Here is a 14,645-nt window from a genome sequence, read left to right on the forward strand (position 1 = left end):
ATGTTCTGGAATAACATTGCAGAAAAGGGAACAGCAGTAACTTAAACACCTTATAGCGTCTGTGAATTTCCATTGTCATGTTTTTTCTTTCACAAACAGGCCAGTCGATCCCTCCTGCAGCTTTTTTCCAATTCAATCTCCAGCTCACAAACACCTGCCCTTCCAGAATCGTCCACCACACACCACCCTCATGCTTTGAAGGGCTAATATCTCCATTACTGAGGCCCATTCATTTCCAGCTCTCAGTGCTTTTCCTGCCGCCACGGGTCAAGTTGTGCAAAACCTTCAAACGGGTGATGCAGCTGAGTTTCAGCTTCAATCGCAGCGGCTCCTACCCAAACAATCCACTGACCATTTCTGTCTTTCTGAAGCCCTCTGAGCATGTGGGGGTAGGGTCTGAAAGGACCAGAAAGAGAGGGGAGGGTGATAAAACAATTAAAGATCAACTCTGATCGAGAGAGAGTAAAAGGGTGAAGGAGATGCAGAGATAGAGAGAGAAAAAGATAACAGAAGCAAGAACTAGAAACTAAAAGATTTAGAAAGAGAAAAAGAACGAAAGAGGGTTAGATACAGAGAAAGATAAGGAGAGTGGGTGTAAAAGAGAGAGAGAGAGAGAGAGAGAGAGAGAGAGAGAGAGAGAGAGAGAGAGAGAGAGAGAGAGACTAAATAAAATGGAGTAAATACAGCCCATCCCGCCGACCCTACAGAATGCAACATCTGCAGAGTGACGCTAGAAGTCAGGAGTACACACACACACACTAAAATGCTTGCACATACACACACACACACCCACACACAAACTTTTTCTTCCTACTCTTTCTCGCCTCAGAGGCTATAAATAGCACATAGAGCACAGCTCTCGTTAATTCCCTCATTGAGAGTCAAGCAGAGAGTCAAATGGATGAACACACAGGCATACACACACACACACTTTGGGTATGCACACTCATACACACACACAGTTCTGATGCGATGCCTGACAGCTACAAGCTGGAAGAGCTGCAGGGTTGCCAAGGCGACCCTTCCCTCTATATCCCCCACTTCTGTCTTCAATCTCAGCTTCATCTACCTTTAGAGAGCAAGAGAGAGAGAATGAGAGCGTGAGAGCGAGAGAGAGAGAGAGAGAGAGAGAGAGAGAGAGAGAGAGAGAGACGAAAGTAGATAAAGCTAGCTGTCTCTCTCTCATTCCTGCTCCTCTGTGTGTCTCCATTATCCACTTTGCCTCCTTGTCCTTCATTCATCCCTTCATCAGCTGTCATTACATGCTTTCCTCTCTGTTTCTGCTTGTTCATGCTTTTCCTATCTATTTCTTCATAATGCTTTGGAACTAGTAGCAACACCACCTTTTACCTTATCTTTCCTATGACACACACACAGAAACTGGGAAGTTACCAATTCTTGCTCATTACTTTGTGCAAAAACTCTAAGCAGAGTAATTGACCTCAGCTGATTTCACTGGCTCCACCCTGCAGCAAAGCTGAACTCCTCCATCAGCTGCTGACTGTTCAGTGTCCAAAAATGAAGAGGATATTAAAGGAAGAGAGAGATAGAAGGGCAAGAGAGAGGCAGTTTTGGATGCAATTTTCACAACATTACCATTTCTAATCCCCACTCTCCAGCACAAAGCACACAATACACATCACTTCAGTAGTTCATCCTTTCTAGAATATATACAATACCCAATTTCCAAAACTGTGTTTTTTCTAGAACATATCCAGTACTCAGTCATCCAGTGCTGTGTTCTTTCTAAACCATAGCCAATACTTCTTCTAATAGTCAGTTCTCTCTAAACCATATCCAATATCCAGTTCTCCAATACTGTGTTTATTGTAGACTATTTCCAATACTTAACTATCCAATGTTGTGTTCTTTCTAGACCATATCCAATATCCAATTATCCAATCCTGTGTTCTTTTTAGACATTACCCAATACCCAATTCTTCAATTCTGTGTTGTTTTGACAATATATCTAATGCCCAATATTTGACATTGTGTACTGTCTAGACCATATGCAATACTTAATTATCCAAACATGTGTTCTTTCTAGACATTATCCAATATCCAATTCTTCAATGCTGTGTTGCTTTGACAACATATCTAACACCCAATATCTGACACTTATTGTGTTCTTTCTAGAATGTATCCAGTATTTATTCCTTCCATATTTTAATTATTTCTATAAAACTTATCCAATACCCTATTACTATATTCTTTCTACTATGTTTTTTTTCCTGCAGTTATATTATTGCTCAACTCTGCATTACTCCATTCTTTCCATAATAAATCCAATTCTCCATTAATTTATTCTGTCTAGAATGTTTAATATTTATGTTGATTTCCTTGTTCAGAATTCTCACAATTCTCATTTAATTGTTTCTTCTCCAGTGTCAAGCCATGGAGGATGGGACCATTATTTTTGAGTCTTGGATCCTGTCAAGATTTCTTACTGTTGTGTTCTTAGGGAGATGTTCCTGTCACTGTCGCTCTAAGGTTGTTTTCTAGGATTTCTGTAAAGCTACTTTATGACAATATTTGCTGTAAAATAGAGCTCTACAAACAAAAAGAAAAGACAAATGTGAATATTCAGTTCCCAATTCTCACTTGCTCCATTTGTATTCATATTCAACACTTTCCATTTCCAGTTCCCCACTACTCCGTTCCTTCTAGAACATATTCAATTCCCAGTTCTCCACTGCTCCATTCTTTCTAGAATATATCTAATTAAAAAAACACTTCAGTGCTTATATCGAACCCAGCCTCTTCACTTTATACTTGTATTTGTTTGTGGTCTGGTGTCTCAAAGCTGCTTTGTTCTTGCTCTCTGCTGGCGCTCTTCACTGCGGCTGGAACATGGACGTCTCAGAGCGGCACCTATGCCTTTAGCTCAAACGCTAATTAAAAAAGCCCAATCCGCAAACACTCAGGTGCTGCTTCGAAGTGCTCCTTCATTTCCCTGCCAGATGAAATGGCATCCAATCCCCTCCCTTCCTGCTTTCCACCCTTCTTTCTGACAAAAAAAAACACCCATCATCAGTGGCCTGTGGGATATGAAAAGATTGAATGACAAATAAAGTTCCTGATTGTTCTTGCATCAAGACCACACATAATATCATATTTGTGCTGTGGTGCATTTCGCCTGGTTATTTATGCGTTTATTTACTTATTTATTAATTTGTCCATTTATCCATGCATTTGTTTATCTATTTATATCTCTGTGGGCAAGTGCACAGAGTACAGATAAAGCAGACAAGGCTATCCACAGGTTTTGCCCTTTACTTCATACACATTGTTGGTGAAAAGTGTTTGTAAGGGCTCTTCCTTCTATCTATATAACTAGATCGTTATGTACTGGGTGTGCGGGGGCAGATGTCAATCTTGGCTAATGTTGTCCCTATTATCTACTTTCTGCATTGTAGTTAGGTAAGATGCAGTGTTGATCTTATGCACTCAATAGTTAATACACTACCTTGGACAGCTGCAGAAATTGAAAGCCTTTTTTATTAGTTTTCTCACTTTAGGTTAAGGGGTTAGGTTGACAGGTTGTTTACAGGTTTTTAGGGATGGGCACCTTTACTGCCTATTATTTGGTCTGCTGTTTGAAGAAAGAGACGGTAGGGGAGACAGACAAAGATTATAACTGATCACTATAAGATTATTCTCTATATTTGAATAATCTTATAGTAGACTTAAAGTTAAAGTAATTGCGAGCATCTGAAAGCAATACCAGTTTTAGCATATCTTGTTATTTATCATAGGATGCTAGATATATTAGGTATGAGGTTCAGAAGATGCTAAAAGACATTGTCATCTGTATGGAGCTAAGAATGAAAAGATCATCTACAGCAGTGGTTCTCAAACTAGACATATGCGCTCCTATATGGATGCGCTCAGTGACATTGTGGGTATGTGAAAACTCAGATCTTCCACAATCCACAAACCTGCACTCCACACTCTACAAACTCCTGAGCATAAAATCCTCACTGAAATAGCTAAAAGCAATATTACTGAGTTACTGAGTTTAATCAAAACCCTCTTTCTGTATATGTGTGCGCCTGTAAGAAGCGTTAAATATTTCAGGGGGTTGAGAGGGAACCACTGAAGAACTACCCAAATATCTGTGAGCCAATCAACATTAGATATGTATTATTAGATTATATATTAGATGCATACCACAGGTCCAAATGCTTGTGGGTGCCCCTTAAATAGATGCACTCAGCTACTTTAAGTTGCAACCAAATAATAAATAATGAATAATGGTAATGACAGACCAATCTAATGTTAAAGTCCTGTTTCCCAGGCATAGACTAAGCCTGGAATTGGACATGGTCATGGGCATAGCCAAGATCCCAATTTAGAGGTCTACGCTGCAAAAAATGGACATATCTCACAGTGAATAAACCAAACTGCTGATTATGTGCACTGCACTAATCCCTTTTATGTTTTCCGCTGCTTCATTAGTGCCTTCTTCACCCAATTATAATCTTTAGATTATGTAACCTTCCAAAACACCTGAGGTCTACACCTTAGTGTTCTCACAAACAGTTACATTAATGGATGCTGTGATTGTCTAAACATTTTAGTGTAGGTTGAGGCTTAATCCAGGTATATGCAACTAGTGGGAAATATCTGACAGGCGTTAAGGTGGTTCCTGACATCTTACATACACCAATCATATAGCCATAACATTAATACCACCTGTCTAAGACGGGTTGCATCACTTAGCTTGAGCCCATGACCATGTCACCCATTCAACAGTTGTCCTTCCTTGGAGCACTTTGGTAGGTACTGACCACTGCATACTGGGAACACCACACAAGATCAGCCTGATGTTTTGGAGATGTTCTGACTCTGACTCTTCAAGTCAGAGCAGAAAATGTAATACTATTTAAAATACTTGACAGATATACTAGCCTTGATTTCTTATGTTTTATTTATGCTAGGAAGCCAAAAATCTTGGATTGATATGATGAAGGCAATCAGGAGACATTTACACCCAGAGAGACCTTAATAGTGTTAAGATCATCCACTTAAATTATGATCACATCTGAGTAGACTTAACAGATGCTTTAGCATATTTTGTTCTTCAGACTAAGATGTTAACAGACTTTGGGTTGAAGTGATGAAGATACTAGCGATAGAGCCACTGGGGAGCTGCCAGAGCAGTCACACTGAAACTATCCCATCACAACCCATCTTAAACATTTGGGACTGACCGCTCACTCCCACCTTTTTAACCAGTTCCCCCAGGGTCCTAAAGCCCAGGAAAAGCCTCCCCAAAGGAGCTATGTCAGAGCAAAGATGACTGCAGGGAAAAGAGTGAAAGACAGTGGAGAGAGAATTGGAGGCATAATGAAAAAAGATAGGTGGGGGGAGGGGGGGGGGGCTTTGCTGCAATAATCTTACAGTAGACCTAAAGTTAAAGTAATTACGAGCATCTAAAAGCAATACTAGTTTTAGCATATCTTGTTATTTATTATAGGATGCTAGACATATTAGGTATGAAGATGTTCAGAAGATGCTAAAAAGACATTGTCATCTGTATGGAGCTAAGAATGAAAAGATCATCTATAGCAGTGGTTCTTAAACTAGATATATGCCCTCTTATATGGATGCGCTCAGTGTGTGTGTATGTGTGTGTGTGTGTGTGTAGGGGGGGGGTGGCTTTGTTGCAAGAAAGAGAACACACTCTGCACAAATAAGCAAGACATGAAAAAGAGCCTGCTTCCAAAACTGGCACCACATTGCCTAATAAAAGAAAAAAACACATGCTCACATTTGTGTGTCCTAGTTTTGTGTGCCCTTACCGTTCTCACAGACTTCAGAAGACTACAGTAGAATAGTTCACTCACCAGAAGGGCTCTTAATGCATCATTATGAGATGCTTTGCTCTGGGTATGGGTCACAGGCTGGGGGGTGGGGAGGCATAATACAAAGGGCTCTATGTGCAGATGGGCTACTAGCACATCTGAATAAGGGAATAAGGGAGTAAGGGAGCAAGGTATCTATTTAAAGGACAACACAGAACAAAACTAAAGGCTGAGACAATGCTAACATATGTAATGCAGGTATAGACCATTGCAGTCCTAAAGAGCTGCACTGGTCCCAGTTTCCCAAAAGCATCTTGGTGTTAAGATCATCTTGACTGGTAGAGAGAGGTGGATCCTCGCTTTGCTATTGAATCGCTTTGAATCTTCTTTGTACTAAGATGACTTTGGAAAACCCAGCCGAGGTTATTAACTTAGGACATACAGTACTGGGAAAAAGGTCGTCGTTTGTCTGGGCAGTTCGTGTGTTTTTGCTTATTAAAAATAAACGTTAAAATAATGCAAATGTGAAAAGAATGAGGTTTCTCTTTCTCTTCTTAGTCTTTGCACGGCTTTGTTGAGTTACACCATCAGCACGCACCCCATGATTCCACTTAATTTAACTTAATGAAGTATAACTTAATTAAGTATTGACTGGCCAAAGCAGGTACTGGATAATTACTACAAATACCGGACTGCCTCAGGGTGGGGTTGGAAATGGTTAAACTCACACAGAAAGATGCAAGAATGCGAACTGAGTGATTTGGGCTCCCTATACTACTAAATCAACACATTTTCATTGGTTAATACAGCAACATTATGTGAGAAAGGGTATGTCTTGCTGCTGGGCTCCCCCTACAGGACATTCTTCATACATGAATTTCTGGACAAGCTGAGAGATACATAACCAGCACCTGAAAGGAAAAAAACATGTGGACTGACAAAGTGCAGACACACGCAGAGTACACAGTGCCACACAGCTCTCGTGAAGGTTGTTCTGCCCACTTCACCAAAGTAGCAATGATAGAGACACTATTCTCCTTATTACAAGTCACTGGAGCATCAACATAATTTTTAAAGCTGCTATTTGTAGGTAAAAATGTTTACAAATGCTACACAATGTTGCTTTAATAAAAAAACTCTACAATCATACGCGTCACTGCAGCCTTCTAAAAGATCAAGACATAAATCTGAGATTATACACATGCAAGCTTTTGTTTTAAAGAAATAAGTTATGCATACTGTATGTCCAAGTATTTATAGACAACTGTTTAATTGAGTAAAGCAAAAGGATGCACATATTGGTGAAAGGAGTGTTCAATTGCACACATGAACAGCTTTTACAGGAGAAAAAGCACTGTGAAAAAATGCCTAAAGCGTGGGTGGTCTAAAGGGGCAAGCCCCCCAGCAATGGGATGTGGAGTAGTGGAACTGTGTTATCTGTAGAGATGGAACACTGTTCAGTGTCTTTAGGGTGAGCTGGAGTGGAGTTTATGATCCAGAACTCTACTAATGCTCTCATGCAATCAAATTCTCATGACAATGTTACAGAATCTAGTGGCACATCCAACATCAGTACCCGGCATTGCTAAGACTCTTAATGGTGGACTGCAATCAAATCCTTAGAGCAATATTACAAAATCTAGTGGCATGTCCTTCACAAGTAGAGATCGTTACAGCAGCAAAAATAAATAATAAATAAATAAATAAAATAACATATATATGTATATATATTTTTAGATATTATATATATATATATATATATATATATATATATATATATATATATATATATATATATATATATATATTTGTTTAGTTTTTTTTTCAATACCCTTGATTTTGGAAGAAACATAGGATGAGCTGTAATACTAAATAATACTTAATAATATAAGCTTAATAACCTTTGGCCACATAGTGTAGCCTTTATCAGGCTTCAAGACACTGTAAAAGCCAGAGTACACTGACCAGTAAGTTGAAAACAACTGTCTGTGGCTAACCGGCCAAACACCACCGAACACAACAGCAGACTTTCATTATTAAAAGATGGGGATGATGAAGTTGTATGTTGTAAGCCATATACTGGAAAATGGAAAAATATTCTTCACACAGTTTGCACTGGAGCAGCACCACCAGATTTTAAAAAAGGGTAGCTACACCTCATATGAGATAGCAAAACACCCGTAATAGACTTTTCCCATGGGGGTATTTTTGGGTTTTTGGGAATAAGTACGTCCTCTCCATCCAAAACAATGCCATTATCGGTGCTTAAACACAAGCTAAACAGCAGGATAAGTAAGTTGGTCACTATGGTAACTGGTGATTTCAGTGGGCGCACAGCTGCGTGTGGAAAAGTCTGTTCTAAGTCACGGTCAACTGCCCGAACATCGGCCAGACATTTTTGGACAAACGCAAACGAAAACAAACCATGTTTGTTCATGGTAGTCCGTTTGGTGTGCTCTGGTCTTAAGAAAACGTAGCGTAAAGTAGCGTAAAAAATATTTTACCAAGCGAATGTTTTGGCTTCTTTATTTGGAGAATCCATTAAGGAAATAATAGATATTACTTAAATATATTGCTTTCATATATATATATATATATATATATATATATACAGTCATGCCCGAAAGTATTCATACCCCTGGCAAAGTTTGACTTAAATTTACTTTTATTTAACCAGAAATTATATTTTTGCCTTGAAACGACACAGGCATCTCCCAGGAGATAACACGATGATGTACAAGAGGCATCATTGTGGGAGAAAGTATTTCTCAGCTTTTATACACATTTGAACAAAAAGTGCCATGTCCAAAATTATTCATACCCTTTGAAAACTGTCACAGTATATGGGAAAATCCAAAGTTCTATACCATTCCAAATAGTCCAAGCTGTTTTAAAGCATCCTAATTACCCTGATTCATTGGGAACAGCTGTTTTAATCAACTCAACAGGAGAAAAACAGCAGCTCTCTGCAGTTGGTTTGTGGACAGTCATGGCTAAGACAAAGGAGCTCACTAAGGACCTGCGGCTGTGCATTGTGGCCGCTCACAAGTCAGGAAAGGGCTATAAAGCCATATCAAAATGTTTTCAAGTTCCAGTGGCTACAGTGCAAAGTATTATTAAAAAATACAAGAAGTTCCGCACTGTGGAAAATCTCAGAAGATGTGGTCGGAAGCCAAAAGTGACACCTGTGCTGGCCAGGAGAATAGTGAGAGAGGTGAAGAAAAATCCAAGGATCACCACCAAGGCCATCCTGGTGAATCTGGACTCTGCTGGTGGCGACATCTCAAGGCAGACAGTTCAACGGACACTGCACACTGCTGGGTTCCACGGACGCAGGCCAAGGAGGACACCACTTCTCCAGAAAAGGCACACAAAAGCCCGCTTGACCTTTGCAAATGCTCATCTGGACAAAGAAGAAGACTTCTGGTGTTCTGTTTTATGGTCAGATGACACAAAAATTGAATTGTTTGGCCACAATGATGTGTGCACCATTTGGCGTAAAAAAGGAGAAGCCTTCAACCCTAAGAACACCATCCCCACTGTCAAACATGGTGGTGGGAACCTAATGTTTTGGGGGTGTTTTTCAGCCAATGGACCAGGGAACTTGATCGCAGTAAATGGCACCATGAAAAAAGAGCAATACATCAAGATTCTCAACAACAACATCAGGCAGTCTGCAGAGAAACTTGGCCTTGGGAACCGGTGGACATTTCAGCACGACAACGACCCAAAACACACAGCCAAAGTGGTGAAGAAATGGTTAGCAGACAAAAACATTAATGTTTTGCAGTGGCCCAGCCAGAGTCCTGACTTGAATCCAATTTGAATCCTCAAAGAGTTGGAGCTCATCACTAAAGATGAATGGGCAAAAATACCAGTGGGGACATGCAAAAAGCTGGTCAGCAATTACAGGAAGCGTTTGATTGCTGTAATAGCCAATAAAGGCTTTTCTATTAATTATTGAGAAGGGTATGAATAATTTTTGTTCAAATGTGTATAAAAGCTGAGAAATATTTTTTCCCACAATGATGCCTCTTGTACATCATCGTGTTATCTCCTGGGAGATGCCTGTGTCATTTCCAGGCAAAAATATAATTTCTGGTTAAATAAAAGTAAATTTAAGTCAAACTTTGCCAGGGGTATGAATACTTTCGGGCATGACTGTATATATATATATAATAACAATCACTATAGCTTATGCCATATAAAATATCAGGGATATAGAGTATGGACCCTTTGATGTTTATTTGTATTGATTGTAATGTTCATGTGTCTCCAAACAAATATAATATGCTCAGATAGCCTAAGACCTGCACAGTCCTGTAATAGGTCTTGCTCATCATGTGATGAAACCATCAGAATCTGAAGAGCCGTGAAGGAGCTGCATGCAGCTGCTAGAATGTGACAGAGGGCTTTGAATGACGGATCATGGCTGAGCAGGGGAACACTGCAGCGCTGAGCACTCAGAGAATTGACTGGAGGGAGATGTATGGGAGGGCATGCTGTCTGGTGCGGGGCGGTGGAGGGGTTGGAGAGGGGGGTCAGCCGATCGCCCTCACGGACAGTGACTGATGAGAGGCCTCTACTCAGCCGCCCCCTGGGCCTTCACACAACAGAACTGCAGCACCAGGCCCAAACCCTGTAGGGCTACACACTTCTGCTCCCTACTGCACAGTGTGTGCACATAAACACACACACATTCACACAAGGGCTGCGTAATATGTTTTTTGGTGATCATTATTGCAGTATCAGCCTTTACAATATTGATTCTGCTATGGTAAACAAAAAAGTGCAGTTCTCTACCCCTCTAACCAGTGCCTTTACTGTGTGTTGTGACCAATCACAGACAGTCCAACAAATGACACACTGTATAGACAAAAGTATTGGGACACCTTCACATTACACCTTTTATGAGCTTTTATGATATCCCCTTCTAAATTCATAGGCATTAATATGGAGTTGCTCCTCCCTCTGCAGATCTGAGAGCAGGTTTGGCAGTTATTGAGTCAGCAGAGTGTTGGTGACTTTCATACTCTATGCACTACGCTCAGCACTCAGGGACCCACTTTGTAACTTTATATGGTCTGCCCCTTTGTGGCTGAGTTGCTGTGGTTCCTAAATGCTTCCACTTTTAAATAACAATCACAGTTGATGCTGGAATATATAGGAGATTTAGGGGGAATATATAAAAGAGATTTTACCAACTGACATCCTGTTACAGAACCACACTGGAATTCAGTGAGCTCCTAAGAACAGTATATTCTTTTACTAATGTGTGTAAAGGCAGACTGCATGGCTAGGTGTTTGATTTATACACCTGTGGCAATAGGACTGAATGAAACACCTGAATTTAATAATTAAGAGGCGTTCCAATACTTATGTCCATATAGCGTACCACAGCTCCTCGTTCAAACGCTAGATGGCAATTCAGATATCACTTGTGGCTGCAGAGTCGCATTAAAGCCAGGGTAGAAATCAGCTCTGTGCACGGACAAAATGTCCATGTCTGTTTTTTTTTTTTATTCACTACATCCAACTATCAAAAATAAAAAGCAGAAATAAAGCTGCTGACCATTCCATCTCTAGACTGATTAAACATAATGCAGGCCATGCGTTAATGGTGATTTGTTGTTCCGGTGTCAGTATGCTGTAGGGCATACTGTAATTGTAATATAAAGGAATATAATGGTGGTGTGATATTGTGTCTATACCGTGCACTAAGCCACACCAGAGTTAATAGGTCTGAAATTCTTAAGACTGTCAATCATGTTAAGTAGGGATTGTAAACTGTTAAGTGCACTATTTGGTGTCGACAAAAAGGTCTATGATTATGGGTTTGGAAGAAAATGGCTTGTTATTTAATACATGGGCCTGGGCGATGGCCGCTGGCAGGGATTGGCTGGATTAAAAGGAATTTGGGGATTTTGGAAAATGGAAATTGGCAGATTTGTGACTGCGGGAACTGGCGATTTCTGTAGAGGTCACAAGCAAGATGAGGAAAGAGAGAGAGAGAGTGAGTGAGAGCAAGAGAGAGAGATGGAGGGAGGGAGGATTGGAGATATGGAAGGGTAGAGGAAGGTGGGGAAGTGACAAATTAAAAAAGATTAGGAAAGAAAGATCATGAAGAGAGAGAGAGGGAAATAGAGATGGAGGGAGGGAGAGAGACAGGGGAAGGTGGGGGAGTAACAAAGTGAAAGCTGCAGAGAAAAAGATCATGAAGAGAGAGAGAGGGAAATCGAGATGGAGGGAGGGAGAGAGACAGGGGAGGGTGGAGGAGTAAAGTGAAAGATGGAGAGAGAAAGATCATGAAGTGAGAGGGAGAGAGGAAGAAGAGAGACATTGAGAAATAAATAGAGACAAAATAAAAATAAAAACAAAAGAGAGAGAGAGAGATAGAGGGGGAGAGAATGAGAGAGAGAGAGGGAGAGAGAGAGTTGGGTTGCTCAAAAAAAAAGCTACAAGCTGTTGGTGGTGTTCAGTGTTGACAGGCAAGAGAATAAAACAACCCTATTCACACCAGGGGTTGTTCTTATAAACACACACACACACACACACACACACAAGCATGCTCAGTTTGTTCCCAGCAGAGCCCCAGTGGAGCTGCACTTGCATGTTGAAGTGTGATGTTCTATTCTTTCTCCTTTAAATCCACTGTGGATGTGTGTGTGTGTGTGTGTATGCGGGGGAGCTCTAGAGAGAGCGCAAAAAGTGTGTGTGTGTGTGTGTGTGTTTCTGAAGTTGTAGCCAGTAAAGCGTGGAAGTTGTCTCCATTCTTATTTAGATGGTGCTGACTTTGAGCTGAATTGAGTTGGGCTGTAAAGGTCCTTTATGATAAAAAGAGTTCAGTGGGACCTTTAACCATCCCACAACAAAAACCAAGCAAAAAACAGCAGATCTGAAGGAGAGAAGTGGAGAGAAAATGCTCTGAGATTACAAATTGCTGCCAATATTGATCATTTGTTCCTCTGGCAACCGGGGCGCATGACAGGGGAGTATTAAGTGCAAAAGAAAAACAAAATGTAGCTGTGCAAATCGACATGTCGGCCCACCGAGAGCGCCTGTCCACCTCGCTCTCTGCAACCCCAAAACAAAATGGAAGTAGAAGAAAGAAGAAGAAAGAAGAAAAAAAAAGAGTCCCAGTTTTACCCCAGCCCCTAAAAGTCGTTTGGTCATTTGGGCTGTTAATTCTGAGTCGATTAGCCTCACTTCAGTTGGAGTGTGGCTTCGCTAATGCACTTAAAAATGCTTTAGAAACCGAAAACATGTTGACAATAATTGAAGCCTCATCTTATGCTGAGGTAGGAAAGACTCTGCTCCATCGGACTGAGTGGAAATGTGTGGCCTAATTAAATGAAGTTCATACAACAACGTTTTTCTGTTTTTGTTTTGGCCGTGACTTTCTGGCCCGCATCAGCCAGCTCTGACCTCATATCCTGATCCGCAGCACTCTGAGGAGGATGTAATGAGAAAGCAGAGCAGGATTATGGTCACGCAGTCAAAAGTTTACCAGCATTGTAAACCAGCAGTCAGGAAAAGTCTCCACTGACACGGAACAGTGTGTCTTGGATGGAGACGAGAAAAAAAAACAAGTGTGTTGTGTGACGTGTTTGGATGTAGGCTGCTCTGCCTCCTGAAAAATAAAAACCTCTGCAGAGCACTGTGGCATTTATTATGCTATGGATTATATTTGCAGTGCAGATACAGGCCTAGCTGTTGCTTAACCCTTAGAAGTCTACTAGAGCTACTGTTCTCATTTTCCAATGGGTTTTTGAATGTGTCATTATTTTTTTATTATTTCTATTGTCGTCCCAGCTCCAAAAAATAATTACAAACGTTCCGTGTGGGTTAATTAATTATGTATATAGCTGCATTTCATGAAATTGCTGAATGGTATAGCTATCAAAAAGCTCTGATGACCTAAGAATTTATCAGCCAATCAACAAAAGATAACATTTATAATCTTGCTGTTTTCTTCTCTTTGTTCAGCTCAACACCACTTTTAACAGTGGATGAATGTCCTTGTTACTTGTTGATATTGAATATTCCATAATACATTATGCATTTGCCATTAAGATTTCTGAAAGTAAAATCATAATAATAATAAAAACATGCTGAAACTGCAATGGCTGGTTCATACCTAGCGCAAACACGGCACAGAGCACCCCCGTAGTGCTGGACCGTACACATTGTTCAATGTTTACATCTTTTCTGCGACTTTACCTAGCAATCCCGTACTTTGAGATTTTTTGATGACCCATTTTTATTTCATTCTGTTCTCTTATCCTGCTTAGAGAAACATTTTTTGTATGACCTGAGGTCTTTACATTGTATGTAAATAACTGTTCATCGCAGTGTCAAACACCTTGGAACTGGTTAGAAGATAACTTTTGTGGATTAATAAGAAAGAAGCGCTTTCGTTGAAAGTGGCACACAAACAGAAAAGGCAGTGTTATTTTAGCCAATGAATGGCCACGCTGTTTCAATTTTCAAGTAGTACATGCCCTTGCGTACAGCCTCTGTGCCCGGACGTTTCATCCACTATTAGGTCATTTTGACCATGCGCGTTATGGTGCGTCCACAGCAGGTATGAATCAGCCTTAAGGCTTCTGCGCAAAAAGACTGTAGACAACATATCATAATAAAAATGCTCTTACAGTATTTAGAGACAAACTAAAAGGTACTGAATCCACACTTTGATCAGAATGCATCTGCTTGTTCAAATGATCTACAAATAAGAAATAATTCATATGAACTATAAAAACCTTAAAAAACTTTTGAAAATGGTTAAGGGTTAGAGACTTCTAAGGGCTAACAAACATCCTGTGCTTGTCTACAGCA

At 40.3% G+C, this 14,645-nt stretch overlaps 1 protein-coding gene across 2 annotated transcripts in view; it reads right to left on the reverse strand.

The window, feature by feature from the left end:
- nlgn2a (neuroligin 2a) overlaps positions 1–14,645 on the reverse strand; it is a 197,597-nt gene that overhangs the window by 107,506 nt on the left and 75,446 nt on the right. The gene's annotated exons all lie outside the window — the stretch shown is intronic.

Source organism: Salminus brasiliensis, chromosome 9 (genome assembly GCF_030463535.1).
Source record: "Salminus brasiliensis chromosome 9, fSalBra1.hap2, whole genome shotgun sequence".
Lineage (NCBI taxonomy): Eukaryota > Metazoa > Chordata > Actinopteri > Characiformes > Bryconidae > Salminus > Salminus brasiliensis.